This window comes from Phocoena sinus, chromosome 7 (assembly GCF_008692025.1).
Source record: "Phocoena sinus isolate mPhoSin1 chromosome 7, mPhoSin1.pri, whole genome shotgun sequence".
Classification (NCBI taxonomy): domain Eukaryota; kingdom Metazoa; phylum Chordata; class Mammalia; order Artiodactyla; family Phocoenidae; genus Phocoena; species Phocoena sinus.
In genome coordinates, this window is record NC_045769.1 from 68,064,657 (window position 1) to 68,092,337 (window position 27,681).

Below are 27,681 nucleotides of genomic sequence, written 5' to 3' on the forward strand. Positions count from 1 at the left end.
AATTCATTTTCCATATCCAAACATATTTTTATCTTTTGTACATGGGACGCTATATCTCGTGATATGAATTTGATTATTTTACTTTTTCTGATATAACTAAAATTTTCTGAACATCTCAAAGTAAAATGAGATAGATGATTTTTTTTTTTTTTTTTTGGCGGTACTCGGGCCTCTCACTGTGTGGCATCTCCCGTTGCGGAGCACAGGCTCCGGACGCGCACACTCAGCGGCCATGGCTCATGGGCCCAGCCGCTCCGTGGCATGTGGGATCTTCCCGCACCGGGGCACGAACCCGTGTCCCCCGCTTCGGCAGGCGGACTCTCAACCACTGCGCCACCAGGGAAGCCCGAGATAGATGATTTTTAATGAAATATTTGGCATTTATTTTAAAGACTCAACTTTTTTGTTAACATTGTTTACTAGAGAGTTTAAGTGAATGTTGCTAGAATTATGTATGATATGATTGTCATGTGAATATATTTATTGCATGAAATTTTGAGCTGAAGTGTGTAAAGGTACCTGTGTTTGAAAGTTTGTATATCATGATCAGAGCAACTCATAGTTCTAGAAAGATGCTGACTCGAGGCATTTCAAAAGTAATAAATAATTTTGTGGTATATTTAATTAGAATGATTATGATAGTCTTTAATTGGATGAGTTATTCAGATACTTAAAAAATTGTATATATCATTGAAGTTCAATCATATAACAATCTAGGAATATGCTGTGTCTTCTCTATTATAAATACATCAGTACATTACTGTATAAAGTTGATAATAAGTGACAGATCTCTGAATGAAAGAGTTGCAAGTTTGTTTTGCCACTATTTATGTTCTTTAAAGCCCCAAATATGAAATTTACTAATTGATAAAGTCCTTAGTAATTGATAACTTAGAGGTCAAATGTCATCTTGTCATTTCTCAATACTCTTGAGAATTGGCTATTAATTTTTGAAAGAACAATTCTGTAATTTTGAAGTATTTTACATTTACTTTGGGCAACTAATCCCTTAGAATTTTAGACCACAAAATTAGTTTTATATTAATCTTCTGATCATACGGGTGAAGAATAGGGATCCCCAGCATGACCTTCTCAGGAGCAAGAATTTTGCTGTCTAGGGAAATTTTATTATATAATGTAGGAATAATTCATCATCAGATTTGTTATTTAATAGTAAATATTTATTTCCTTTGTACATGGGTTTTTATACCACATGGTTTATATGAATGTTATTAAACATACCTACCAGAATATTAAAATACATAAACTGCATATATCTTTCAACTTGGTGGTTTCTATAGGAAGGTGGGAGGAGATTGCTGAAGGTTCTTTTCTTGAAATTCATCAAGTGTAAATTTTATTCAGATCCAATTGAAATGATGGAATTTATTCACTATGTCAACAAAACACTGTTTTAGACAAGATGAGAATATGAGCTACTTAATGTATTATTTTTTGAGGATGATGTAGTCTGATGACTAAAGAATTATAAGTATGGTGTAGTGCTGTTCTCTAAAGTAGGTACATTGAGACTATTTAGTGAACATTGTAGAAAGTACCACATTGTTTAGCTATAAAAAGAAACATTGTTCTTTCTTCTTAAGACTATATGAGTGGGGCAACAAACCAACTATTTCTGGTTGAAACAATTTCACTTAGTGATAGTCTCTTTCAAAGGCGGTGATATAGAAAACACTACACTTTAAAAATCCTGTGGACTTTTGTGCTCTATACTTAACACAAATTAAAAAAAAATGGTAGTATTTTATTGTTTCAATGTATTTAAGTACTTTAAAAATCCTTAACAATAAAGTACGTAAATACTTTAAAGTATTATACTAATCTTTAAATATTGGTTAAACTTACACTGTACTTTGGAAAACTAAACTGAGAACAAGGAAGTAAGTAAATAACATAAGGTCAGAGTAGCTAAAGCATATGTCACGAAGGTCGGGCATTTTTCTCAAAGGGCAGATGGTACTATTTGATTTCAAAAGCAAAGGCAGATGCTAGAAGTAGTGATTTAGGATTGTGGCGATAGACTGCTACAAGTGTGACACACTAACAGCAAGTTGTGATGACTGAAAGAAGCAGAAAAACTATTAGAACTAGATTCAAGGACTCTGCAGACCTTACCATGAGGGCCCATCCATATTGGTAAGCCCCTAAAGTGTTATGTAATCCAGCAAGCATAGAGCATCAAAAATAATATTTACCAAGTTAAGAGAGACCATAAGGCATCAAACTAAGGTATTATAAAATGTGCTTTTTATATTTAAGAAGGTTGTAAAACTAATTATAGACTGGGCCAGAAGGAGAACCTAGTTTATTTCCATGAGTATGAGCTGTACAGAGACATTCTTCAACCTAAAGATATTATTTAAAGCTCAAAGACCGCTTAACCACATGGAAATAATAATAAAATTCTCCTAAGCTCTTAGGGTAACAAAGAAGAAATCAAAATAACAGCTATAGACCATTAAGAAAACAATGCTAATATAATAGTAAGCTATATTCAGAAGCAAACACATATGTATTTTCATACTGTATTTTCATTATTAAACTGGAAAGTGTGAGAACATGAAGCAAGAACTTTAACTCATGATGCTAAAACAGAACAAATGAAAGCAGGAGGAAGTAAATGCATAAATAAGTAGGAATTAATGATTTAAGAAACACAGAATTGAAAAACTATGTAGGTTTTTGTGTGTGTGGGGGAGGGTGACACAGCTCTCCTGCAAATTTAATGAAAAGAACAAAAATGTTATAATAGATTCCAAGAGTTTTTAAGTTACATATAATAGATATGGTAGTAGGTTAGAAATTCCAGGTGAAATGGATGACTATCTAGAAAATATGTAAATTTTAAATCAAGAATTAGAGCTGTTGAATCAAACTGTTGTAGAGAAAAATATGAAAAATGTTATCAGAGGGCTATCCTCCAAAAGGCTCTGGGGTTAGTCAGGGAGGCAAGCTTATTTGGTCTTTTAAGGAAGAGATAACAGTCTTTAAAGATTTACAGAGCATAGAAAAAACTATGAAGTTTCTGAGTTTATTTTTATGTAGTGAACACATCTCGACAACATTTTACAAAGAAATCCCACAGAATGAAAGAAACCTCTCTTACGAGTATAGCTGTAAAGATGCAAAATAAAATAATATTTAATAAGATAAATTTATCTGTCACTAAGTATGATTATTACCGGAATTCAAAAATGGCTTACTAGTATAAAGCTATATCTCACACCAATAAATCAAGGGAAAATCATGTTCAAGGTTGCATAGTTTATAAGTGGCAGACCTCCGTGTCAAACTCAGTTTTGTGGTGCAAAAGTTAGCTGGTCATTACCCATCCCTGGGAACTCACTCTTATTTCTCCTTACAAACTGAAATGCTTATCTTAGACTTCTTGGAGGTCATCTCCCTTGCCTTGTCTCCCAGTTTTATCTTCTCTCTCATGCTAAAATAACTCCAAGGCAAGAGGTGCACATCCTTCTGAGCCAGTGAATGTCCTTGACCTCATGGTTGTCCATTCATCCTGTGAATGTTTACTGAGCTCCCGCTCAGGACCAGCCACTGTGTTAGAATCTAGGGGGACGAAGGTCAGTAAGAGGGCTCCTGACTGGAAAGGTGCCTGGTCTATCAGTACTTCTCCATACTGTAACGAACTGTTTTTGAGAGGATGTGATTTTTTCCTTTTAATGGTCATTTTTATTCTATATTAGAAAATGTTACCTATCAGTTCATGAGTTTGATGTTATTGCTTAAAATAAAAGCAGTTAAATTGAGTAAAATATATAAATAAAACATTAATATTATACTAATATGGTGAAAACCTTGAAAGAAAATAAATATTGGGAAAGATTAGATAGTATAATTGGACAGCTCAGACAGAATAATATTCTTTATGGAAGTGAAGTGTGTGCCTTTATAACTTCTGCTTTATAGATGTATATAGTTATACATAATTATGTCCTCTAAAGAGATAAAGCATTGACTCTGGCCCTTCCGCCACTGAATAGCTCTTCTCAAAAGATGATGTAAAATTAAAAACTTAGAAACCTAGAAATGGAGGGATATAGATTAAACAATATGTATGTTAAGCTAATAGAAAACGTTCTAGTTAATGATGAAATATTAGCTTTATCACTGAAATCAAGAATGAGTCAAAGATGCCTGTCGTCATCAATACTATATACATCATCAACTTTTTCCCTGAAAGTTCTAGATAGTGCCATTAAATCAGATATGGCAATGAGAGGTATACAAATTTCAAAAGAGTGTACTTTTTTCCCCTCCCTTTTTTCTTTCTCCACCCCCCCCCCCCTTTGGTAAGTAAGCTATCTAACACCTAAGATAATCAAGGGAAAACATTTAAAACCAATGAAAAGGATTAGAAAGTTGTCTGGATGTGCAAGTTAATATACATACACCGGTTAGAACCATTAAAATTCAAAACACTGACAGCACCAAATGCTGGCAAGGATATAGAGCAATAGGAACTCTCATTCATTGCTGGTGGGAATGCAAAATAGTACAGCCACTTTGGAAGACAGGTGGGCAGTTTCTTACAACACGAAACATATTCTTAACTATACAATCCAGTCATCACACTCCTTGGTATATATGTTTCAAAATGAATTGAAACCTTATATCTACACAAAAACATTCACATTGATTGTTCGTATCAGCTTTATTCATAAATGCCAAAACTTGGAAGCAAACAAGATTTCTTTCAACAGGTGAATGGATAAACAAACTGGTATACCCATACAATGAAACTTTATTCAAGGATGAAAATAAATGAGTTATCAAGCCATGCACAGACATGGAGGAAACTTAAATGTAAATTGCTAAGTGAGAGAACCCAGCCTGAAAATACACACTGTATTATTCCAACTACACAACATTCTGAAAAAGGCAAAACAATGGAGACAGAAAAAAAAAAAATCAGTTGCTAGATGTCAGGGACGGGGGAAGAAGGAACGAATAAGTGGAACATGGGATTTTCAGGGCAGTGAAACTATTCTGTATGATGTAGTAATGATGGAAACATGTCATTAAATTTTTTGAAACCCATGGAACTGTACAACACAAAGAGTGAACCCTAAAGTAAACTACAGACTTTAATTAATAATTATCAGTATTGGTTCATCAGTTGTAACAACTGTACCACACTAATGCAAGATGTAAATAACGGGAATATGGGAGAGGGGAGGGGCACAGCGTATATGAGAACTCTTTGACCTGTCTGATCAATATTTCTATAAACCTAAAATTGTTCTTTATAAAAGTCTTCATTAAAAAATTTAATATGGAAAAATCTGCATCTTTGCCTCTTAGCCATTTTAGTGCATCATCATCTTCCAAATCGGTGGAATCTCCGGAGGAGGGGGGAGTAGGAAATGACTCACTGGTGTGAGAAAGAAAGTATTAGAACATTGTTAATATGTAATTTTAAAAGAAACAGAAGTTAATTTTTATTGGTATTTAACACGTGGATAGGCACTGAGGACAACACTCAGTTTGTGGGTCAGAGACTCTGTGTGTGGTGTTGGAGTCATGCTGTGGGAAGAGAGGGTGCGCTCGCTGAGCTGGGGGCCACCTTGCCAGCCTCATGTGGTTATTACCTTTCATATTGCAATTTAAGTATGGGGTTTTGGAGGGCAGGTTATTTTCTGGGTTCTACAAAGAGGGACGGACAAATAGACAAAGAGGTGGACGTTTCTCCCTCTTTTCCAAACCCCTTTTCCATACCTTGATCTTTTCAGGAAAGCACTCTTCTGGGTATGGAAGTGGGGCCTAACTTAAGATCCTGTGTTTTTGTGCCTGGTGCTTCTTGGAGCTCTTGGCAGAAACTTGCAGCAGTAGGAGCTTCTTTAATTCCATTCTTTGAGGACACTTGGACTGTGGAGTTGAGTTTATGCTGCCTCAGTTAGAAATCTGTTTGCTCATAAAACTAAATATTAGTAGAGGTCAGGATCCCAGTAGTATATGGGGTGGGGAGGTGTGGCGATAGTTTTTTAATTGTTCGGGGATCGCTTTCCATGCGATTACTTTTCAGTTTTAGTGATCATGGTGCATGTCTCCTGATCCTTTGGATATTACCCTTCCTCCCTCCTTTTTTTTTTTTTTTGCGGTACGCGGGCCTCTCACTGTTGTGGCCTCTGCCGTTGCGGAGCACAGGCTCCGGACGCGCAGGCTCAGCGGCCATGGCTCACGGGCCCAGCCGTTCCGCGGCACGTGGGATCTTCCTGGACTGGGGCACGAACCCGTGTCCCCTGCATCGGCAGGCGGACTCTCAACCACTGTGCCACCAGGGAAGCCCTTTCCTCCCTTCTTCAAGATAAAGTTTATCATGGGGAACGAATCCCCCTCCCTACAATATTGCAACCTTTAGTCATTGATTGAAGTGGCGATTTCTGTTCTTCAGAAAGGGATGGATCATTTAGCACTATTATATTGTCTGATTATTGTTTGATTTTGGACAATATCTATCATATCTTCCCTTAATAATTTCTCTGTTTGCTTCCCTTTCTCCTTTCCTTCCTGACTCTCTTATTTTAAGTTTGAGTTTGATTTTTAAATATTCCCAACTTGTTGATAGTAAATGTAACTGGATGTTTCTCAAGAGAATTGTAGAGACTTTTCAAAATACTTATATATCAAAATACTGGTATTTCGAGAATGAAACCTGTTAGTATTAAAATAAAACTATTTCAGAATTTTACTTTAATTTGTTGCAAGTTTCCCATAGCCTACATCCCTGAACATATTCGTGCTCTAACGCCCTCCCTCATGTCATCTGGTGGACCTTACTTGGAAAGTAAGTCAGTGTTGTCGGGTGAATGGTGCAGAGGAAGCTGAGCATACACCCTCCTCTTGACTTCAATAACCCCCATCCCTTGCCTTTTCCTGCTGTGCTGACCCAAGTGAACTCAGTCTTTCCACATTTAAATCATTCCCTGCCCCCACGTTTATTACTGGCAGATGCTCCCACGTGTTTGCATGCGTGAATTGTTAGAGCTTAGCCTTCGATGTAGAGGTACATGTTTGGTCTGTGGGATTTATGTTGGATATTCCTTTTTATTAGATGATACTTTATGGAATTATGATGAGTGTTCCCCACATGCCAGGTACTGTGCTGAGCACTGTGAGGTCTACAAAAATACAAGTCTTTTACTTTTTTTTTTTTTTTTAGATTCTTAACTTTAATTTCCCCACAGATATGCTTTTCTTTTTTGATTGGATGGTTAATGTCATCCATTTGTGAATGTTAATCTCCTGTTATTTAGTTGCTAAACTCTGTATTGCTAGATTCTAAGCTCAAATGAACTTTCACACTTACTTCAAGTGTAACTACAAAGAATCAGGAAAATACATTATTATTATGTTCTTTTTAATTTTCCTTTTGAATGCTCAAGAAATAAAATGTGGTTCAGATGACTAGCAGTGTCTGTGGGAGTTTATACTGTAGCCCAATCTCCCTTCAGCCTCTAGAGCCCATTTTTTTGTTAGAAATGTATTGCGTGTTCACAGATAATGGAAATAAATGTGTCATTTATTTGTCCAGTTTCCTTCTCCTGTCATGGATATTTTTACTTTAAAATGGCATGGAGAAAGGAACAAGTCAAAAATTATGTGGCCGTCTGGAAATAAATGTCCATTCTATAACTTTTTTTTGATTAACATAGGTAAACTTCACATTAATTGGATGTACAGTTCCAGGAACTTTGGCTTATGCACAGATTCATGAAAACTCTGCCACAGTCAGGACACAGAACAGTTCTGTCCTTCCAGAGAAACTCTTCTTTGTAGTTACATCCTCCCCCATCACTGACCCTTGGTGACCACTGATCTGTCTTTCGCTATAGTTTGACTTTTTAAGAATGTCATAAAAATGGAATCATAAACTTTTGAGACCATCTGCTTTCACTTAACATACTGCCTTTGAGATTCATTCACTCTTTATGTGTATCAGTAGTTCTTTTTTTATTACTTAGTGTAGTATTACATAGTATGGCTGTACTACAGTGTGTTTATCCATTCACCCATTGAATGCCATTTGGGTTGCTTCCAGTTATGAGTCATTATGAGTAGAACATTCACATACAGGTTTTTGTGTAAGCACTAAGTTTTCATTTCTCTGTGTCTAAGAAAGTGATTGCTGGGTCATGCGGTAAGTGTGTGTTTAATTTCATGAGAAACTTCCAAACCATTTTCCAGAGTGACTCTACCATTTTGCATTCTACCAACAATGCATCAGTTTTGTTTGCTTTGCATCCTCATCAACACTTGGTATTGTCCATATCTATTTTAGCCATTCTAATAGGTGTGTAGTGATCTCATTTTTTTTTTTTTTTTTGCGATATGTGGGCCTCTCACTATTCTGGCCTCTCCCATTGTGGAGCACAGGCTCCAGACACGCAGGCTCAGCAGCCATGGCTCACTGGCCCAGCCACTCCTTGGCATGTGGGATCTTCCCGGACTGGGACACGAACCCATGTCCCCTGCATCGGCAGGCGGACTCTCAACCACTGTGCCACCAGGGAAGCCCTCATTTTGTTTTTAATCTACATTTCCCTAGTGGTGCTAGGTGTTGATAGACCTTCTGGTGTACTTATTTCCCTTTTGTTGATCCTCTTTAGTGAACTGTCTGTTTAAGCCCTTTGTTGATTTTTTAAACAGGCTTATTTGTTTTCTTATTGTTGAATATTCAGTTATTTATATATTCTGGATATAAATTCTTTGTCTAATGTGAGTTGCAGATATTTTCTCCCTGACTATAGTTTGTCCTTTCATTCTCTTAAGGGTGTATTTTATAGGTCAAAAATTTCTTATTTCAATAAGGTCCAATTTGTCAATTTTTTTCTTTTATGGATTGTTCCTTGGTGTCTTATCTAAGAAGTTGTTGCCTAACCCCAGATCATGAAGATATTCTCCTGTGTATGTTTTGTAAGCCTTAACTTTGTAATTAGAGCTATTATTTACCCTGAGTTAAGTTTTGTTTGTAATTAGAGCTTTCCTTTGTAATTAGAGCTATTATTTACCCTGAGTTAAGTTTTGTTATAGGTATAGAGTTTTTTTTTTTGTTTTTGTTTTTATTTTAACCGGTATGTGGGCCTCTCACTGTTGTGGCCTCTCCCATTGCGGAGCACAGGCTCCGGACGCCCAGGCTCAGCGGCCATGGCTCACGGGCCCAGCCGCTCCGCGGCATGTGGGATCTTCCCGAACTGGGGCACGAACCCGTGTCCCCTGCATCGGCAGGCGGACTCTCAACCACTGCGCCACCAGGGAAGCCCAGGTATAGAGTTTTTTGTTTGTTTGTTTTTTAGCATACATATGTCCAATTGTTCAAACATCATTTGTTGAAAAGACTATCCTCTGTCTATTGAATTTTAACCTATGTCAAAAATAAGTTCTTTATATTTGTGTGACTTTCTTTCTAGGCTCTCTATTGTGTTTTGTTGATCTATGTGTCTATCCATTTGTCAATACCACACTGTTTTGATTAGCTTTATAGTAAGATTGAAATCAAGTAGTATGGGTTCTCTAGCTTTCTCTTCTTTTTCAAATTGTTTCTATTCTCAGTCCTTTGCCTTCCTATGTATTTTACAATCAGCTTGTCTATAGCTGCAAAAATTCTGCTGGAGGATTTTTTTTTTTTTGAATTTTATTTATTTTCTTATATAGCAGGCTCTTATTAGTTATCCATTTTATACATATTAGTGTATATTGCCAATCTGCTGGAGTTTTGACTGGAATTGTGTTAAATATATGGATCAATTTGGGAAGAATGGACCTTTTTACTTTGTTGAGTCTTCTAATCCATGAACATTGTATGCCTCTCCATTTAGTTAGGTCTTCTCTGATTTCTTTTATCAGTGTCATGTAGGTTTCAGAATATAGATTCTGTATACATTTTGATGAAGTTATATCCACATAGTTCACTTTTGTGGTATTTTAAATTTTTTCTTGGCTATTATGTAGAAATATTTTTGATTTTTATGAGAGGAAATTTTTTTAACAACTTTATTGGAGTATAATTGCTTTACAATGGTGTGTTAGTTTCTGCTTTATAACAAACTGAATCAGTTATACATATACATATATCCCCATATCCCCTCCCTCTTGCGTCTCCCTCCCACCCTCCCTATCCCACCCCTCTAGGTGGTCACAAAGCACCAAGCTGATCTCCCTGTGCTATGCAGCTGCTTCCCACTAGCTATCTATTTTACGTTTGGTAGTGTATATATGTCCATGCCACTCTCTCACTTTGTTACAGCTTACCCTTCCCCCTCCCCATATCCTCAAGTCCATTCTCTAGTAGGTCTGTGTCTTTACTTTATTCCCGTCTTGCCCATAGGTTCTTCATGACCTTTTTTTCTTTTTTAGATTTCACATATATGTGTTAGCATACGGTATTTGTTTTTCTCTATGAAAGGAAATTTTAAAAGATATTTTACTTTTTATTTCTGTGCATTAAGAGACCACTTTCCAGCTCCTTGACTCTGAACTACTGGGCTTCTCTTTGCATCTGTTGTCTGCTTCTGAGTTTTGGGCTGCCTTGAGTCCTGGCTGGGGTATACTGAAGGGAAAGAAATGGTTAATTCATCACCAGTTCAGTGGTACTTTGAATTCTGGTCTTCTTCAGTCCACTTGCTCCAGTTTACTCTGGGTCCTCAGATTGTTGCTTCATGCATTCCATCTAAGCTTTACATCTGTATTCTATTCGAGAGACAGGGTAGTGTGTGCTTACCTCATCTTTCCTGCACCTAGAACCAAGAACAATCTCTTTTGCAGTGACTGTAACTAAGTCTTTCTAATCACATATCAAATTTTGTTTGTTGGGCTTCCCTGGTGGCACAGTGGTTAAGAATCCACCTGCCAATGCAGGGGACACGGGTTCGAGCCCTGGCCGGGAAGATCCCACATGCCACGGAGCGACTAAGCCCAAGTGCCACAACTACTAAAGCCTGTGCTCCTAGAGCCCGTGCTCTGCAACAAGAGAAGCCATTGCAATGAGAAGCCCGCACACCATAACTAAGAGTAGCTTCCGCTCACCACAACTAGAGAAAGCCCGCGTGCAGCGATGAAGACCCAATGCAGCCAAAAATAAATAAAATAAAAATTTTAAAAAGGATAGAAATTTATTTAAAAAAATTTTGTTATTATCAGGCAATCCACATATGTGTTGAGATCTTGTAACATTTCTCCCTTGTCTACTCCCTGTCAGGAAAATTACAGTACAACTCTTTTCTCAACTCTGAATACCCAACTCCTATTTATAGTCTTAAAGTATTTATTAAAGGAAAATAATAATTTTTGGTTTGAGTAATTGGAGTTGAATATGTGATGTCAGAGTAACATATTTATGACAATTTTCCTTAAAGAAGAGAAGTCATGAAAAATTATGTTTGAGCTATTTAAGACTGATTCTGCTGCCAGCCTTGGCAAACTTTAGAGAGGATTGGAGAATTGATATTTAAAAAACAAATCTGTGTGTATGAAACAAATTGTGGGAAATCTGTTACACATTTAAAATTTTTATACAAATGATGATGAGATGTAGAGGCGGGTATTTTAAAGAGGGAATAAACTTCCTTAATTTGCCTAGGAGTCTCAGATTTTGTTTTTTTATTCACTGCTGATTTATCCACTCAGAAATTCTGTAGTGAGAGCCTTGACAATTTTTGTGTTGAAATTAGGGCAAATACATTTTCTTTTAAATTTGTTGACCACTTCCGTGTTTAAAGTTTGCTTTAGGTATACTAAGCACAAGCCAATATAACCATAGATTTCTGACTTTATCTCCAGTAATAACTGATCCTTTCAATGTAAATTTTAATAATTCTGTAGCCAAGCATAATCATTTAGTAGTAAAATTATGTAGTTTCAGTTTCAATCTGGTTTCCCCAGAAATTGAAACTACTTAGTAACATTTGTATCTGTTAGAAGACCTCTTGCTTGGCGAAAAGGGTAACAAAAGAGAGGTCACGGGCTTCCCTGGTGACGCAGTGGTTGAGAGTCCGCCTGCCGATGCAGGGAGCACGTGTTCGTGCCCCGGTCCGGGAAGATCCCACATGCCGCGGAGCGGCTGGGCCCGTGAGCCATGGCCGCTGAGCCTGCGTGTCCGGAGCCTGTGCTCTGCAACGGGAGAGGCCACAACAGTGAGAGGCCCGCGTGCCGCAAAAAACAAAAACAAACAAACAAAAAAAAAGGTCACTTGTTTCGTAGAGGAAGAAGGTACTCACTGGCTTTTTCAAAAGTGGGCACAGTGTCCTCCATATTCCCTCCCGTTTTTCTTGGAAGAAAAATGTATCTTAGTTCAAAAAAATATAATCAGAGTGTCTTGAAAACACAAGCTGACAAAATATTTCAGTTATGCTTCATTTTGATGAAGGATAGACATCCGAAGGGAGGAAGGGGAAGATGGTCATGGTGAAATGAAAGAGCATAAACTCCGGGATCAGAAAGATTCCACCGAGGATTTATTTGGACATTTTTGTCTCTCAGGTGAGCTCATGAAGGTTTCAGACTGATAAGAAGTTGCTGCAGGAAGAGGCAGCAAGATCATGGGGGATGATGTTCTGTGCCCCTGGCTGGGGCAGGGTCTACCAGATGTCTCTCCCTGTGGACCCCCCCCTCCCCCCGCCTAACCCCAGCCCAGGCCAGGAATTCCAGGAAGTCCTTTCCTCTTCAATGTCCCAGTGCCCTCCATACGAAAGCTTAACGTCATGCCTACTTTAAAGGAGGGATGAGTAAAGGAATTCCGTTGTTTAGCTCAAGGCGTGCATTGAAGCATCTGGAACTGAGAGACAGTAAACTGTTAACTGACACAGCATCTGTTGTGAGGGATTATGCCAACATATCAAATCTAGAAATTATGCAGAATGTGAACTTGGGTACTCATTTGGCCTTGCATGCAATTTTCTGTCTTCTGAAGGAATGAATTATAAAACTTATGACAACTGAAATCATACCAATGGTATATGAAAGACTTGCTGAACTTTGATCATAACATCCTTTAAATCTTCTGGAAGCTGTTGAGTTTGCATCAGCTGGTCTCAAGTTAATCGTGGTTGTCTTGTTTGTCGAGGGTGTTTCGGGCTGTAGTTTAAGGGTAGAAGTTTGCGGGTCCATCTTTCCCCCTCTGATACCCCTTATCACCCCCTCTCCCAGCTTGCCTGGCAGATTTCAGCCAGCAGGGACCCAGCATTGCCTAGCTTGGTAATGCCTGCACATGAAAGGACTTTCAGTTACATTGATATTTTACCTGTGACTGATGACATCAGCAAAATTCCTAGAAGCAATGCCTCATTTTCCTTCTAGCCTTGTGAATAGCATTGACTTTTAGAACGTTTATGGGCAATTCTAGATGTGAAAGGATTTCAATTAATTTTTTTTCCGTCAGACAGTTTTATTAACTAAACACCTTCTCTTCTTTTTGGAAGGCCAGCAACTCCATCTGTCATCACACACCATAAAATTTTATGAGACTGGTTACGTGGGCAGAAACCCAACCTCTTTTTAAGGTTTTAATTAATTATAATAAGTTTATGTTACTATTACTTTATTAGAAATATCCATTCTAGAAAGCTAGAAGATATTAATAAGCAAAAGTAAGGTAAAGTGACATTCTCTTACCCAGAGATTATCTTTATTTACCCTTCAAGGTGTAGAATTCAAAATCTGTTCATGCCCATACACATTTGTTTTTACCCAAATGAAATGCTGTTCATGCTGGTTTATCAACTGCTTTTTTTTTTTTTTCCTGTTAATGCTCTTCACCTTTCCATGTCAATACATTTTCATTTTATGTATTACCCAGTCCATTCTCACATTGGCTCAGTTGCCTCTAACACATTTATAGGTACTTTGTTCTAATTAGGATCTACTCTGGGGCTTTGCTGTGCATCTGGTTATGTCCTGTAAACTTCTAAAGTCATGACGTTGACTTTTGAAAGGACCAGGCCATTTGTCCTACAAAATATTGCATTTTCTGGATTTTTCTGTTGTTTCCTTGTGGTGGTGTTAGCTTGTTCTTAAATCCCTCTATATGGGACAGTTAGATCTAGGCAACATGGACTGAAGTTAAATGGTGTTTGACTAGAATATACTGTAGATGGCATCATATATTTCATAACATGTCACATCAGGAGGCACAAGCTCAGGCTCAATTTTCTTAGAGTGCAGACCTAGAGAGAGTTAATTTAACTGGGAGGTGGTAATTGGGCAGTTTATCCACTCCAGGTACAAGAAGGGTTTGGAAGGTATTTGCATGGTAAGTTTAATAAAATACAATGAGTCAATGGAAATGATGAGTAGTAAAATACCATGAAGAAATTTAAGTGGCATTCAATTCACTTTAATTTGCTAAACCCTGAGGGAATTGCATATTTTTATCAGAAGTAAAAAATATCCTTTTTCTATCTGTATATGTGTATAATATGCATAATATTCCTCTTCTGTTGAAGACTTTTCGGTGTGTATCCTTTTAGCCTTGTGAGTGCTTCAAAGTACTGTGTCACTTTAAAAAAAAATTAAAGTTCTCCTTTTAGCATGCTGTTATAAAGGAGTAACTTTAAAAGAAGCATCTAGGGTAGTTTCCCTTTCAAAATAAACATATTTGATTACTTGATATGTGGAAGCAACTTTTCCCTAGAGATGAAGATGAGAAGAGTCCTAGAAGGAAGTGGGCTTAGTGAAGACTGGTAACTGTGATAAGTATTTCTCACAATTCACTTTTGTTTGTATTGGCTCTTGCTGTTGGCATTGACTTAGGAGGCTCAAAAATTCATATCCTTGGCTTTTCTGAACAATACCGGGTCTTAAATACTAGTACTCGTTGGGTGGGGAAAGGATTTGTGAGTTTAACAATGTCTTTTGCTTTTATGTATAAATGGTATTGACTTAAGAAGAAAACACTAGAGCAACCCAAGGCAGGGAGGGTGGAGAAAGGGGTGGGGTGCAAGGGGATGTATTTGAACCATCACACTTTGTGTAGGGAGATGAAGTTCCCTTGTGATTCCTGGGGAGTTTAAGTACCTGTGCCGTGTATGTACTGAGCCCCACTTAGTCCTATTCTTTCTCCTCCCTTCGTCTCTGACTGCATTGTTCAGGGGTGTGCCCCTGACTCAACAATGGAATTTGCCAAATGGTATGAAGTTTGCTGGATCATCACTGTGCCTGAAGTAAAGGGTCACTGAAATGTCAGAATTCTAAGTATGGCATTGTTCGATTTTTAAGGATGTCTGCATTTCCCTCACCTGATTTTTGTCTTCCCTACCCACCTCACCCCATGCCCTCCCCCAAATCACCTTAAATGAACTTGTATCTGTATACTTCTGAAAATCCTTACCAGGACTGCCCCCAGGTGTAAGATGCCTCTCAAACTCGAAGACATTCCTTCTACTCTTCATACGTAGCATTTAGATGAGTGCAATTTTCTTTTATCTTACATCTATGGAATGATTTAGGTACCACTATTGCCAGGATACAGATGAGAAGGCTGTGGCTCAACTTCAGTTTTGAGGTTTGGATTTTTCCTTTTAAGCAGTTGGCACATTAAAAAGGCAGACAATTCTTTTGCTTAACAAAGAGTTCTGCTGTTACTTCCTTCAAATTCATTCTTCCTCTTCTAAGTATATGTGGCCTGGTGATTATAAATAGAAAACCATATGATTTGGGGGGCCTAACTATGATTGAGTAATTAAATAACTTATGTAAAAGTTGTTTAACTATCATGTAAAACTTTTCATAATATGAATTTTGAAACACACACACACACAAATCTTTAATTTGTAATTGAAAACTGCCTTTATAATGAATGACCCTAATGATGTTCATACTTCGTGCTTTATAAAGGAAAATACTTACGGTCTTATTGATTTTTCTGATGAGTAAAATGGTACTAACCTCAGCCTGCTATAAATAGGCCTGTACTTGGTTTTGAATTGCTGAATGGTTTCTCGTACAAATGTCTTTCTTATTCTATGAAATACTAGGATTCTTTTTTCCTTTTTATTTCTCATCACATGTACACCCATTAGTATTGGAAGGGAATTTCACGTAGAACTTAACATGGAAGCTATAAAAACAAAAATCTGTCAAAGTACAGCATGTTTCCTGGTCACTAGTGATTTGAGTCATAAGGATCCATGCAAAAACAAAGATTAATTAGGGTCAAACATTATCATAAAAGTCTCTCATTTGTTTTCCTCTAGAATTTTCTGGCAAAATAAAATGTATGTCAAAATTATGCAAAAATACTTGAAATTAAGTCTTGTTAGCTAAAATATATCACATTTGTAAAAGATTCAGTTTTGATAGTGCTGGAAATCTAAGATGGTATAAATCCCTTCTTTCTTAGTTTTATATTTTAAAGAAAAGGCCAAAACCTTTCTTTTATAAACCACTATCATGTAGCAGGGTTTTGTTCCAGCTGAAAAAAATTTTCTGTTTATTTCTACAATATAAATAGTGTGCGAGTCACCCCAGAAAGGGATATACTGGGTATTTCAGAGACCTGAATCATAATCTACTTGGGGGTAGGTCTGGCTCACAAGGGTAAATTTAAGAGTTTCTGCCCTTTGCTGCTGGGGTGGGGGGCGCGTCTAGGAGCATATTATCTCTGGACTGCTTTTGGAATTAAGGGGCACAAGATAAAGTTGGTGATTCTTTTTACCCTAGGCTGAGTAGTGATCCCTGATTGGAAATTCAGTGGAGTTTCGTGGTAAGAATGTTTATGGGTGGGAACTACAGGGTGTGTCTTCCCATGGAACGTCCACTCCAAAGAGAGGTCTGGAGTATTGTAGGCCATGGAAGGGATTAACCCTGGGGTGGGGCAGCAGTAGGTCACTTAATCTTCCCCGATACTGATTTTCGGGCAGGAGTTTTTGAAGGGTAGGATCTTCACAGATAAAGAGTATGTGCTTAAAAGTGTTCTCTCCATATACACAGCATTAGTAAAAAAAAAAACGAATGTTTCAAAACTTTAAGTATTCCTAGAAGTCTTATTGAGCCAAAAGAACTTTTAAGTGACTTGAAAAGGGAATTTTCCCCCCCTTATGGCATCTAGTGCTTGTTAAGGTACTTTACATATGCAATTTTAATACATAGTGTTTAGCAGTGTTTCTGTGTGGTTGGTACTGAGCTATTTGAACGTTGAGGAAACTGAGGCCCAAGGTCACATAGTGAGTAAAGGAGCCTGAATTCGGCCCTAGGTATTAACTTGTGTTATGTTTCTTAGTCATGATGCTTTGTAAAAAGCTGACCATTTTCAGTTATGAGATAACCAAGACCCTAGCTCCTCTTTCAGGAGCAAATGGGAAATTGGTTTGGGAAGTGGATCTACTCCTTACTTAAGACAGCCTCTCTTATGCGTTTATCAAAGGAGGATTTGGATTAAAAAAATAAAATAATTGAGCACTTATATATATTTTGTCCCCACTGTGCAACCCGCTTCAGTGCCTGCAGCCTACAGGCAGAAGCCGGGCAATGGTTCCGAGCCAGTTTGCTCCAGCATGGGACACTGTGTGAGGCCCAGGGGGATGGGCCTGCCATAAATCCAAACCCATGCATAGCACTTATCTTTTTAAATATCTTAATACAAATGTGTAGTATCAGTTTTCAGTTTCAGAGCATAAAAGAAAACCTAGCTGTTTTAAGTAGAAGAGAAGGGAATGATATTGATAAAAGTGTTGGCAGTTAAGAGCAGCAGGACCTAGGCTAGGCCTTTAGGTGTGTTAATGCCTTTTATCTGGCCTGGCAGAGGCACTGCTGCTTCTACTACAGTCAGGAAGGTGGAGAAGCTGCCCTTAGAGTATCGCTGTGATGCAGAAAGAAAAAAAAAAGTGTCCCATCCATGCTTTGTTTTTTTATACCCATGAGATTAGTTACTGGACAAAGGAGTGCTGTGGCAGCAAAACGCAGCGTCTCACAACCTTGCTTAGCTCACTTTCTTCTTCCTAATCTCGTGCCTGCATATCTAATTTGTAGACCCGTGGTCGCAAGGGAGCCTGGAAAAAGAAACGTGTAGGGTTTTGGCCTCTGTCATAAAGGAAGGTACACAGGAAGGACATTGGTATGGACGTTGAGCTCCAGTCCACTATATCCATCCTACCATTAGTACCATTAAAAAAGAATCATGGCGATGGAGGAGACCTGGCTTTGTTTTCCATGACCACATTTCCTGACCTTCCTCACCTCTGACCCTCATTAAAATATCACCTTGGGCCTTTCTGGTCCTATGTCCTGTGGAAGATTTTCCAATCTTTCCAGTGTTTTGAGGGAGTATATATATAGTTGACAAGATATTTTCTTCTAACAGTAATTTAATTTCTGAGAAACTGCCATCATGATATGTTAGCAGCTTCTAGATATAATCTGTTTGCTGTTAGGATGAGTGTTCCTTTTTTTTGCTTCCAGTTTTATTGAGATACAGTTGACATATAGCACTTTATAAGTTTAAGGTGTACAGCGTAATGATTTGACTTACATACATCACGAAATGATGACCACCGTAAGTTTAGTGAGCATCCAGTAATCTCATTTAAAAAACAGTTTTTTCCTTGTGGTGAGAACACTTGGGATTTGATCTCAACTTTCATATATAACATAGAGCAGTCTTAATTATACTGATTATACTGTACATCACATCCCTAGTACTTTTTTATCGTATAACTGGAAGTTTGTACCTTTTGACCACCTTCATTCTGCCCCCCCCCCCCCCGCCTCTGGTAACCACAAAGATTTTTTTTTTAACCATGCCATTCGGGAATTTTTTGGTGAATAAATACTTTTAAAATAAATATTTGATTAATATGTGCAGTTATACTTTTTTTTTTTTTTTTTTTATGCGTTACGCGGGCCTCTCACTGTTGTGGCCTCTCCCGTTGCGGAGGACAGGCTCCGGACGCGCAGGCTCAGCGGCCATGGCTCACGGGCCCAGCCGCTCCGCGGCATGTGGGATCCTCCCAGACCGGGGCACGAACCCGTGTCCCCTGCATCGGCAGGCGGACTCTCAACCACTGCGCCACCAGGGAAGCCCAGTTATACTTTTTTTAAAAACATTTTTAGGAGGTTGGATATTATAGCAAATGGAGCAAGGGATGCTGGAGCTAAACTCTAGTTCTTAATCCCAAAGTACCAGAAAAAAGTAGTTAGTGATATAACTCTGGGAGAGTATTCAGCAGAGTACTTTTTCAAAGGTAAGCTGCAGAGAATAAAGTGTGTGTGTACAATATAAACTTATGTATTTATATATACCTTATTTCTGGATGGAAAGTAATTTAGATGTGGATTTTCCTGGAGATTTCTGATGGGAGTTATCTTTTGGAGAGCACATTATAAGGCAATAGTTCAAGTTATACAAAACTGTGGAAAGGAAGGAAGTTATTTCTAAGCTAAAATTGTGTCTTTTGGCATTGTTGTTAGTTCAGGTGCCTAAAACTGTCAAAAGCTGAATTGGCTTCTAGAGAGAAGTAGTGTCCTCCAAAACTTTCCCTCAGTGACCGTTGCTGTGTTATGTAAACCATGTTTCCTTTTCTGGAGGTCCTTGTGTAGTCTTTCCAGTTTTTTATTTACTGATCTTCTTAAAAGTTTTTATGCTTAGTGAGCAAATATAAGATACCAGTTTCTAAGCTAAGAGAAAAAATTGAGGAAGGAGTCTTTGGTTCATGTTTAATTATAGAGAATTTGTATTCATATTTTTATCTTGATATTTGTATTTTTATCGCCTTCATCTGTTTCCTCTCAATGCATTTGAGTATAAGAAAAAAAAGAAAAAAAGCACAACTGGTAAGCTAAAAAAACCAGCTGGCTGTTTTGGAAGTGTTCATGGTTATGTAATTGGCCCAATATGTATAAAACGTCCATCAACTTAAGGGCAGGAAAGTAAGTAGTAATCTTAGCTGAGCATTATCCAGTTACACTCAATTATTACTTATTTTGGAAAACGTCCTGTAAAAGGGGTAATTGCAGAGAGAATATCTGCAATTACAATCTAGATTTTGATGTGAGAAATAGGCTTGCTGATTATAGGTTTTCAGGTAGGTATTTAAGTAGTAATTAAATTAATCTTCTCACCTATTCTGAAATCTGAATAGAAATAATACAATGCTAAAAATATAGAGACTTTTGAGAATTAAGGGGTTGGCTAAGTATTCAGCTGTACCCTCTGAACCTCTCTACTCAGGGATAAACACGTTACACACCTCCCTCTGCTTGTCCATGTTATTCATGCCCTTCAAGAACATTGTGTTTCCTTTGAAAGAGAGTCATTCTCCTAAGCACAGAGGTAATACCAATACTAGCTTTTCCCTGTGCCCTGTTTTTGCTTTATATTCTATACTCTTGCCAGAGGGGATGTAAAAAATCAAGAATCTTACTGCCTTAGAGATTGATACCAATTCTCACTACTTTGGAGATTGATACTGTCTGGCCAAACACTCTTGGCCATGTAAACCATGTTTTCTTTTCTGGAGTTCCTTGTGTAGTCTTTCCATCTTTTTTCTTTACTTATCTTCTTAAAAGTTTTTATGCTTAGTAAAATAATAAGATACCAGTTTATAAGTTAACAGAAAAATAGCTGCCCTTCCCCTGCCGTTTTTTCTCAGTCGCTCTAAACTGTCATCATGATCTCTATTAAGATGGAGTATTTGACTCATCCAGTACCCTATCTTAATGTTTTGTGTGTGTGTTTTTTTTAATTTTAAAAACAAAAACAAAAGCCCCCTCTCTTGTGGTCCTGCCAACTATCTCCCTTGTTGCTACTGGAATTAGCATACCTCTGAAATGATAAAGTCAGAAATTTCACTCACTCTACAGATTCTTTTTAAATTTTTATTCATTTGTTTATTTATTTTTGGCTGCATTGGGTCTTCATTGCTGCGCACGAGCTTTCTCTAGTTGTGAGCGGGGGCTACCCTTCGTTGTGGTGTGTGGGCCTCTCACTGCAGTGGCTTCTCTGTTGTTGTGGAGCACGGACTCTAGGTGCGTGGGCTTCAGTAGTTGTGGCTCGCAGGCTCAGTAGTTGTGTCTCGCAGGCTTGGTAGCTGTGGCGCACGGGCTTAGTTGCTCCGTGGCATGTGGGATCTTCCTGGACCAGGGCTCGAACCCGTGTCCCCTGCATTGGCAGGCGGATTCTTTTTTTTTTTTTTTTTTTTTGGGGTACGTGGGCCCCTCACTGTCGTGGCCTCTCCCGCTGCAGAGCACAGGCTCTGGACACGCAGACTTCGCGGCCATGGCTCACAGGCCCAGCCGCTCCGGGGCACGAACCCGCGTCCCCTGCATCAGCAGGTGGACTCTCAACCACTGCACCACCAGGGAAGCCCGGCAGGCGGATTCTTAACCACTGCGCCACCAGGGAAGTCCTCTACAGAGTCTTATCCTCCTCTCTTTCCTACTAAAGCCATTCTACTACTCTTTACATCTCTTCTTATATGTTTTTAGTTATCTGGCTTCTTATGCATTTATTTCTTTGTTCTGTCTAACCTCCCAGGTCAGTCATTTAAACTGCCTTCAATAGCCAGCTCAGTTTCAAGTTTTCTTTTCTCCCTAGACAAACTTTGGCTCAACATGCCACCAACCGTAAACCTGAATCAGCCGAAATTATAATATTCCTCTTTTCAGTCCTCCAGCTAGTGGGTGCTACTGGAGGGAGAAAGTGGGCCTGGATAACCTGGTGGCAGATTCTCTGCATATATCTCATGTAATTTTCTGAACCTCCATGGAAGTTACTGTTATATTTTTCTACATTTAAAAAAAAAAGAAAAAAAGAAGAAGAAGAAGATGCCAAGTTGATTTGAATCCAGGCCTTCTGATGCATGATAGTTCAATAGATGCAGTAGTTCCAAATGTCACATCTGCACATCAATCTTTCTTGGGGAAGAAAGTCTCTCTTCCCCTGATTGTCAAAAAAGACTCCTGGGCTTCACTATGGGTCAGCTTTAAGCCATGATCTTCATAGCAATTCCTATGACCAGAGTAATGCCAGCCTCCAGTTGGTTTGGGCTTGAATTATTGTCAATCGCAGTAGTAAGGTTGTGAGATTTTTGCCGCTTCTTTTAGGCCATTAGGGCCCACTTATGTGGCTAGCTTATGGAAATCACCACCCCCTAGTCACCAGAACTGCTAAACTGTACAAGAAGTATGAAATAGATATTGAGGAAGCAACTGACAAGAGTCTATTATGGTGGCTGTTATTTTTATTCCCTATAACGAAAGGGCTTCTTACACTTTCAAATTCTAATAGTTTATTTCAGATTTTGTTACAGAAATTAAGACTAAATCATAAGAGAGGAACATCTGAAATCAATAATAGAACAATTTTGTGGGGTTTACTTTCTCCAGAAGCCTCATATGGGTCTAGGGAAAGTTTTTTTTTTTTAATTAATTTATTTATTTTTATTTTTGGTTGCCTTGGGTCTTTGTTGCTGCGCGCGGGCTTTTTCTAGTTGTGGCGAGTGGGAGCTACTCTTTGTTGCGGTGCGTGGTCTTCTCATTGGGTGGCTTCTCTTGTTGCGGAGCACAGGCTCTAGGCGCACGGGCTTCAGTAGTTGTGGCACTCGGGCTCAGTAGCTGTGGCTCACGGGCTGTAGAGCGCAGGCTCAGTAGTTGTGGCACAGCGGCTTAGTTGCTCCGCGGCATGTAGTATCTTCCCGGACCGCGGCTCAAACCTGTGCTCCCTGCATTGGTAGGTGGATTCTTAACCACTGCACCACCAGGGAAGCCCATGTGTTCAAATACTCTTGATTTATTTCTCCATGCAGCAAGGACAACTTTGTTAACTAGAATTATTTTTATACTTAGGAAAACTGTAAATTGAACTTAAGACATAATATTCATCTGAAAAGTTAGATGTATTATCTTTTAAATGTCACTGCTTCATTTCAGTCCCTTTATTACCATTAGCTTCCTATTTTATACATGGCTGGTTTAAAAAGTCCGCCTTTTGGGGAGAGGGGGTTAGGATTTCCTCTAGCTATGTTTTTATTTATTTATTTTTATTATTATTATTATTTTGCGGTGCATGGGCCTCTCACCGCCGCGGCCTCTCCCGTTGCGGAGCACAGGCTCCGGACGTACAGGCTCAGCGGCCATGGCTCACGGGCCCAGCCGCTCCATGGCATGTGGGATCTTCCCGGATCGGGGCACGAACCCGTGTCCCTTGCATCGGCAGGCGGACTCTCAACCACTGCGCCACCAGGGAAGCCCCTCTAGCTATGTTTTAATTGAGGAAGACCTCAGCTGTTGCCCATATATCAGCTTCCTATTTTCTTCCTGGAGAATAAGCCTCAGATGTTATTTTTCCTTTCTTGGGCTCAAACACCACTGAAAACACCTCAGCGAGTAGATAGCATAGTTAAACGATGACTGGAAATTCTGTACAAGGTTTATTTTTGCTACCATAGCAACTACTAGCAATTGCATTGCCTCTCACTTTTGTATCTCCTAGCGCACATGAAAACGTTTGGTGTAACTTCCCCTGCTGGAAGTTGTGGCTCTCTCCCTGTTTCATCATAAAGAGCTATTGTTTTTTTTTACTTTAAGAAAACAAAACAAACAAAAACACAAACAAAAAAACCCAACTCTAAATCTTTGACTACTTCAATTCATTCATGAGGGTCTCTAGAAGTTTTCTCATGAATGTCTAAATACCCTTATTTTTATATCCATTTACTTTTTATATTCATCATTTTAAAAATCATTTATTGACCCTTCTGGTACCAATGAAATTGAAAAATGAAAACGACAAATTTCCTGCCCTAAAGGAATCCACAGTGTAGGAAGGGAAACAGATAAATGCTTCGTAAGTATCATATAGAGCTTTTGCACTCTGATTACTTGTGAATGTCCTCTGCTAAGTGCTTAGTGAACACAGGGCAGGGGGCTAGAATGTTCCACTGGGAGGAAGGGGGATGGGTTAGGGTTGTCTTCTCAGAGGGATTAACATTAGAACTGGCTTGTTAGGGACTTCCCTGGCGGTCCAGTGGTTAAGACCCCACACTTCCACTGCAGGGGGTATGAGTTCCATCCCTGGTCAGGGAACTAAGATCCTGCATGCTGCATGATGAACTGGCAAAAAAAAAAAAAAAAAAAGGACTGGCCTTTTAGAGAGAAGCAGTGCTTTGGACAATGGATGTGCACACATCACCAAAGGAATTCATGGAAGCAGCCATGCAAAATAATTATATATGTGGACACCTTCTATATGCTTTAGCAGTGTGTAAGGAACTTGGGAGGACTAAAGAGATATCTGTGAATTATTTTGAAAGAATGGAACTTAAAATTTAGTTAGAGATACAAAATACAGACCTGAAAATAGAACAGTAAGACAATCTAGGATTATAAGTATTGTCAAGTGTTTATGGTGTGGCTTCTGCATCTGTGCCTGTGGGGATAGCACTCCCTTCTTCAAGGGTCTTAAAGTGTATTTGAGAATATAAAACACACATAAATGAAACTTTAGCATTTTAGTCAGTCCATAAAATTAATATGAATGAAATTAGAGATCAGTGCTGTGAACACTATGAAATGAGAGAAACCATCATGAGTTGAGGAGAGAAAAGAATCCTGAGAAGGTTACAGTGGTCCACTTGGACCTGCTGCTTCTCTTCTTCATGGCCTAGTTTGGCGCCTAGAAAGAGTGTAACAATATCCACTCCCATCAGTAGTGTTTGATGGTTTGAACTTCATTCTTACCTCTTGCTGCAAGATTAGAATGTCTGATGCCATTATCTCTTAATCTGTGATGTGCTTGGAATGTCTGGGATGGAGGAAGAGATTTTAGTGTTTGGTTCTGGCCAGCCCAGCCAGGGCACGTGTTTCTGACACTGATTAACTGGATGGCCTTTTTCAGGGCCACAGCCCACAACCTGAGAGGTATTGCACCCTGCTTTTCTGAGAGACCTGTGGAATGTTGGCATCTATTGTTGGATTATTGCTGTGGAAGTCCAAAAATACATAGGCGTCATACTCACATACTAATCTCACCTTTGTATAATATAAGAAAAAAATGTTGGAAAGTGACAATTTACTGAACTATTGATAACTTTTTTAAAATAAATTTATTTATTTTATTTACTTTAGTTTTGGCTGCATTGGGTCTTCGTTACTGTGTGCAGGCTTTCTCTAGTTGGGGTGAGTGGGGGCTACTCTTCATTGCGGTGCGCGGGCTTCTCATTGCGGTGGCTTCTCTTGTTGCGGAGTGCGGGTTCTAGAGAGCACAGGCTCAGTAGTTGTGGTGCACGAGCTTAGTTGCTCCGTGGCTTGTGGCATCTTCCCGGACCAGGGATCGAACCCGTGTCTCCTGCATTGGCAGGCAGATTCTCAACCACTGCACCACCAGGGAAGCCCAACTATCGATAACATTTTAAACCTAGCCATTTTATTTTAAATATAACTTTCTTTGGGAAGTTATAATTTTCTAGGAGATAAAACTTACACTTGCAATAGATTTTCTTACTATTTCAAACATTCTAATATGTTCAACTTTTGTTAAACATTATGATTAAGTGGTATATTAATAGACATGTTACCTTTATATCCTAATTGCTGTTATGAAGTGTAAATCTTTCATCAGAAATCTACTTGTTATGTTAATAGCAGTCTTAAAATATCTGGCTGGTTTTTTTAAATTGTGATAGAATACACATAACATAAAATTTACCATTTTAACTATTTTAATGTGTATAATATAGTAGCATTTAATACATGTACAGTGTTGTGCAACCACAACTATCCAGTTCCAGAACATTCATCATCATCCCCAAAAGGAGACCCATACCCATTAAGCAGTCACTCCACATCCTCCCTCCCCAGCTCCCGGCAATCACTAATCTGTTTTCTGTTTGGTTTTTGATGTATATACTTCGATGTCATAGCTTGCAAAATAATGGAAATACTCTGGTTTGATCCTTATTGCTCAGTTTATATAGTGGTATAATAAAACTTTTCAGTTTGTTAGACTGATTTTCTGATCAGGTGAGTATTTTTTTAAAAAATACATTAACGGGAATTCCCTGGTGGTCCAGTGGTTAGGACTCCATACTTTCATTGCCAAGGGCGCCGGTTTGATCCCTGGTTGGGGAACTAAGATCCCACAAGCCATGTGGCACAGCCAAAAAACCCCACAAAACCAAAAAACACCAAAACCCAAAAAATATTAACCATCATAGAGAGTTTATTTAAGGATAAGCAGCTCTACTTTAGAAATTTTCTTTAATATTAAAACATAAGTAATTCTATTAATGGAGTAAAACAACCTCACAGAATTGAAAATAAGTAGGTCAGGCATTTTCTTAAACTTTTATAATACTGAGAATGAACGGCTATAACTGTGCTAGCCATCAGGGTTATTCACACTTTTGTAATCTGTGGAAATCTAAAACTGTAAAACATAAAAGTAAAAGGCAATGCAGGGCTTCCCTGGTGGCGCAGTGGTTGAGAGTCTGCCTGCTGATGCAGGGGACACGGGTTCGTGCCCCGGTCCGGGAAGATCCCACATGCCGCCGAGTGGCTGGGCCCGTGAGCCATGGCCGCTGGGCCTGCGTGACCGGAGCCTGTGCTCCGCAGTGGGAGAGGCCACAGCAGTGAGAGGCCTGCGTACCGCAAAAAAAAGAAAAAAAAAAAAAGTAAAAGGCAATACAGAGTAACAGATGAATTAAAAGTATCATAAAAAATGTCCTAAATTACAAGGATAAAAATTCCCTTTTTCTCTACTGTATAGTCTTCTCTGAGGCTAAAGAAAAAATACCATTATAAAATAATATATGAGTTTGCTCAGGTTTAAAATTATATGCATTGATAATACATGATATTATCAATTTATTTAGAAAAGCATTTTTACTTTTTCCTTAAAAAGCAGTAGTGACATTTGAATACCTAGTTATGCTCTTGATATCTGTTGAAAAGTATCTGTTTTATTGGTTTTCTCTGTGCGTGTAGTTCCTTTATGCCTTCTAAAAAAAAACCGTTTTGAGCACAGAGTGCTTATAGATACACAGTGAAGCCCTTTGAAACAAAATCAGGTGGGAAGATTTAATTTGGAGCACATTTGGAATTAAATTTGACTTTAAGTTTAGCGGGCAAGAGTGTAGGTCTAGAGTCAGACTGCTTGGGTTCAAATCTTGCCCCTCAGTTGTACTACTTCATTGGCAAGACTCTCTAAGTAGTTCTTATCCTTAAGTATCTTGCAAACAGGCAGAGTGCCTGTTTGTGGGTTGTTGTGAGGAGAGTGAAACAGGGCCTGAGGAGCATTCTACAAAGAGCCTGCCGTGCAATAAGTGTCCAGTGGGTGTGAGCCGCTCCTTAGCCCCGTGATGATGCCAAAGCATTCTTTATCTAAAAATTAAAATGTTAGTCCAACATTTGTACAACTCATTAGGAGCAACTTTATTTTCAGCACCCTTTCACAAAACTGTTCCAACCCCTCTCCTTAAGTATCCACATACTTTTTTTCTTTGGACATGGGCCGTTATTGTGATGTTTTTGTCATATAGATATGAGGCACCTAAAAAATAAGACTTTCTGATTAAAAAAAGTCTAATCATTTAACACAAAGTAGATAAATGGCTATTTTCTATGCATTATTCATTGTGATCTACGTATAAGGTGTTGAATCTTGTTTTCATGTTTCTGATTTTAAAGTCGTGAAAATTACTTTTACAATTAAAATGC

General features: G+C 38.6%; 1 protein-coding gene and 1 non-coding gene across 6 annotated transcripts in view; one reads left to right on the forward strand and one right to left on the reverse strand.

The window, feature by feature from the left end:
- The window catches only part of COBLL1 (cordon-bleu WH2 repeat protein like 1), a 161,047-nt gene that overhangs the window by 36,557 nt on the left and 96,809 nt on the right, over positions 1 to 27,681 (forward strand). The gene's annotated exons all lie outside the window — the stretch shown is intronic.
- Positions 17,450 to 17,581, reverse strand: LOC116757213. Its single transcript, XR_004350866.1, has one exon. It is a non-coding gene; the product is annotated as a small nucleolar RNA SNORA42/SNORA80 family (small nucleolar RNA).